The sequence below is a fragment of the Molossus molossus genome, unplaced genomic scaffold (assembly GCF_014108415.1).
Source record: "Molossus molossus isolate mMolMol1 unplaced genomic scaffold, mMolMol1.p scaffold_m16_p_11, whole genome shotgun sequence".
Taxonomy (NCBI): domain Eukaryota; kingdom Metazoa; phylum Chordata; class Mammalia; order Chiroptera; family Molossidae; genus Molossus; species Molossus molossus.
This window is the reverse complement of record NW_023425346.1, coordinates 65,839,525-65,844,025: the sequence shown is the minus strand read 5'-3', so window position 1 is coordinate 65,844,025 and position 4,501 is coordinate 65,839,525. Positions and strand designations below refer to the sequence as shown.

At 30.1% G+C, this 4,501-nt stretch overlaps 1 non-coding gene across 1 annotated transcript; it reads left to right on the top strand.

Annotated features, from left to right (window-relative positions):
- Nucleotides 1-4,028: 4,028 nt before the first annotated feature.
- LOC118625927 lies at nucleotides 4,029-4,150 on the top strand. The gene has a single exon (XR_004958777.1). It is a non-coding gene; the product is annotated as a small nucleolar RNA SNORA32 (small nucleolar RNA).
- Nucleotides 4,151-4,501: the final 351 nt, after the last annotated feature.

The window sequence follows — 4,501 nt, the reverse complement described above, 5'->3', positions numbered from 1 at the left end:
TGTGTGTAGGGTCCACATGGCCATGGGCCATGCAGCTCCCAAGCCACATGGCTATGGAGAGAGAACAAGTGAGTGTATGGACAAGTGCAGGTCACAGGGCAAGAGAGAACTGAAGCAAGAGCACAAGAAGAGAGAATTTTGGGGGGATTTTAACCTTCCAAGATTTTGCGTGCTTCTAATGGGGTTCACCTTATAGCTAATCCACTATTCCCCAAGCTAGACTGCTAAGCAAACACCTTTGCTATGTTACACTGACTTCATTGCACATGTGTCCATCCCCCCCTTTGTTCAATCCCTTCCCCCAGTGATCTGTAGGATATGGACTGGTGGTTCCCTGGAGAGTGTTAAGCTGTAGCTTCCTGGTGAAGCGGCCCAGATGACCATGCTTATAATGTCTTGCCTCCCTTTTTCTCTCTTCCTATTATTAATGTTAATAAACTAGCTAGTTATCACAATAACATTTTATTGTTGTTCCCATACACATTTTCCCCTTTCACTTTAACCCAAGAATAACTAAACCTATAAAAAAAAACAAAAATGCCATTTCTAATATCTTTCTACACTAAAAAATTCTGTGCCCATTGACCAATTTACTCATTTGCATGTATAAAATATGGCAATTCAATCCAGTTTGTCTCTAAATAAATGGATCATATCAATGTATAATCTGTTGTTATTACAGGAAACTTGAATTTTAATGAACCCTGTTTGATTTGGATGAGTCAAGACAGGCATAACACAATTGAGTCAATTAGCCAGAATTTTGCAATCAATGTTGATTAAGAAAATAGGATGATGCTATGTGCATAATTTGGAGGCATTCCCTGGTTTGAACATTAATATAATCGGATCAACATTACTTTGAATGAAATGATACATATTTTTGATACATGGAAATATTAAACTGTATACCTTTTATTATACATGACTGGAAATCCATTTAAAGCAGATCTAAGAAAGAACAATAAATTGCTCTGCTTTCATCTTCTAGTACAATATAACCATTAAATCTGCTATTGCGCAACATGCAATGAAATAAATCTAGCATATGCTACATAATTACCATAATTAGATTTTTGACCTATACATCACTAATGGGTATATATCTTTGCTTTGGAGTTTTTTATTTTTAAAATGTAATTTACACATTATATATGGGTACTGTTCTGTTATTGTTACAGACATTTTTCTTTTGGAGAAACAAATGCCTTAGGATTAGAGAAAAAATGTGTACACGTTTTCTATGTATTACTCTTTTTTTTTTTCTTTTTAACATCACCTGTTTTTCTCACTATTTACTTTTATAGTATTAATTGTATTGTAGATAGTATTGTAGTTAATTGTATTTTGCCTTCTCTTAATGTTCTTTTAAAGTATAGTTTAGTTAGCCCTTTATCTTATGTCATTTAATGGTCTTTTATTAATGATTTTGGGATGTTACATGATTTCATGCGGCACACAGTTGAATATTGTATGTGAACTTCCTTTGATAATAAAGTCTTCAAAGAAATAAAATCAATGTGTTTAAAATTAGAACTCATACCAGACAAGTGAGTCACAATTTATATTAACTCATGTAAAACAAAGATTTAACAAATTGAAATATGTCAGGATTATCCTGAGAGAGTGATTTAAAAATTAAATATGTTAAACATAAAGTAGATCAGAATCATAAGCTATTTTGAGGGGAGAATACATTTTTATTACATAAATGTGTACCTGCCACACATCAAAACACTTTTTGAGTAATTCTTCTTGATCTGATTTTATTTTTCTATGTAATTTAGAATTCTTCAACCAAAATAACTAAAAATCGATTAACATTTTTTCTACTTATCATTGGAAATCATATTTGTTTTTTAAAATATTCTAAAGTATTATGAACACCATTTTAAATATCATTATGTGCATTCTCCACATTAACATCCAAGAGATATAGCAATATTGCCTTTGTCATATAAACTGAAATGTTCTATTTTTAGAAGCTTTTATATATGATAACTTTTCATTTATTTTCCCAGTAAAAAGAATTATAGCGCATCTTATGTTACATCTAAATAATTACTTTTGTAAAATAATTAATCAGGGGGTCTAATTGCATCTTTACTATAACCCTACCCCAGAAACTATTCTCAGAAAATTCTTGCTATATTATCAATTTTTATATGAATTATCCATAAAACTATGATTTATTTAAAGACACTGAGCACTAGTGCAATTTCAGGGATGAGAAAACAGCTGATATAGAGCATAGTTTTTAAGTAATTTGCAATATGCTGAATATTTCAAAAAGTAAAGCACCACGCTATTGCGGAAATAAATACACAACAAGAAAATTTGTTACAAGAAATCTTTGAAGACTCTGAAGAATATCCTTATCTTAAAGACAACATATATCTAGGTCTTGTTTTCTTATCCTAACAATAAACCTGTCAATTTCTGTCTTTTAACTGATGTAGAATATTCATATTTAAGGTGATTGCTGATAAGATTGAATTAAAAAGTAATTATCTTATGTGTCTTCAATATGTTTTATTTGTTCTTTTTTCTTTTACCCTTTTTTCTACCTTACTTAGGTTTAACAGAGCATGTTTTATTAGTTTCCCCCCATAATTATTTATACTTCTTTTTAAGAAAGTTGTTATGCTAGTTTTATTATATACATATTTAAATAATCTGAGTTTGTCATCAACAATTATGATTCCACCTTAAGTATAATGTAAAGATTTTCAACAGTATTTCCCAGTTCCTCCTTCCCATACTTTCTTATACATTCACTTTTACATATACTATAAAAACACAATTGTTACCATTTTTTGCTTTAAGCATTCTATTATCTTTTAGAGAAATTAACACTATATAAATGGTTTTATTTTATCTTTATTTTCTCCAATTTCAAATTTTCTTTAGCTCTTGGCTTTGATTTCTGTTTCTGTGATCTGTGTCATATTCCCCCTACCTGAAGAACTGCCTTTAACATTTCTAACAGAGTATGTTTAGGTCTACTGACAATTAATTCCCTCAGTTTTATTCATGAGTAACTTTTTATTTCTGCTAGATTTTTAAAAAGTATTTTTTAAACTATTCATACAATTCTGGTTGACTTGTTTCTTTTTTAGCAATTTAACAATTTTACTACATTGTCTTATTGCTTGCATGGTTTCCAAAAAAAAAAAATCTGAATTCTTATGCTTGTTTTTTGTATATAAAGAGTTTTTCTTTGCTTAACTTCAAGATTTTTCTCTGTATCTCTGGTTTTCAATTTGAATATAACATATATGGTCTTCTCTTTAGCATTCATCTTGCTTTCTATTCTTCAATTTTATTGAAAATGTGGTTTGATATCTACTTTCAATTTTGGAAATTTTTTGTCATTATTTCTTTAAATATCTCTTGTGGCTTGTTTTCTCTTTATTTTCTTTCTCTCATACTGATTTTATGCATGTCAGATAATTTTACTTTGCCATATCTTGCATATACTATATTCTAATATTTTTCTTTCTGTACATTTTGGATTAGGTCATCTTTTTTCTCTCAACTCTGTCACATATAGCAATGAGCCTGTGCAGGGCTACTTCATTTCTATTATTGTGCTTTGATCTCTAGCATTTCTATTTTCCTATTCCTTATTATTTATTTATTTATTTATTTATTTATTTATTTATTTTTGCTGAACATATCTATTTGATTATACATATTGTCTAATGTATGTATTGGAGCCTTTGACATATTTATCATAGTTATCTTAAATTCTCTGATTGTTGTAATATCTATGACACTTTTGATTTTGGCCGTAAGAATTATTTTGTGTTCAGACAGTGTTTATTCTTACCTTTTTGCATATGTTATAAATGTTTTATTCAACTTAAAAATCTTGTCAAAAATGGTGAATAACCAAAGTTAAGTGAATAAGCTTTTGCTTGAAATGAGTATATCTTCTTCTAGAGCTTTAGTATGGGGTCCTGTACGCATCTTATCATGAATTTGGAGTTTTTATCAATATATGTTAAAAACAAATTGGAAATCAATGGTCATTACCAAGGCTTTTAGAATGCAGCTTCTCATTTGCTATGGACATGATCACAAAATATTTTCCCATTAGGTTGTTTTTTCTGCTACGTTGGTAGCATTCAGCTTATTGGGAACATTTTCTTAACCCTTATTTTCATTGTCTAGATTAGCACTATCCAATATAAATATAACACAAGCTATATGTGATTTTGTAATAGCCATTGGTAGTCAGTGAGATTTTACACAGTTGCCTTAGATCTCTGGAGTCTTGCAGATGTCTTCTGTCTAGCTAACCCTCTATGTTGCTAGAGACCAGATAGTTTGTGATCACATGATCATCTCTATTTCTGTTACATAGGACTGACTGAAATGACCACTGGATTAAGAAAAAAATGGATTAAGAGTCAAACTCGGGAGAAACTAAGGCAGTGTGTGTGTGTGTGTGTGTGTGTGTGTGAGTGTGAAAGGACTCAGAACATGTGAAATTCCT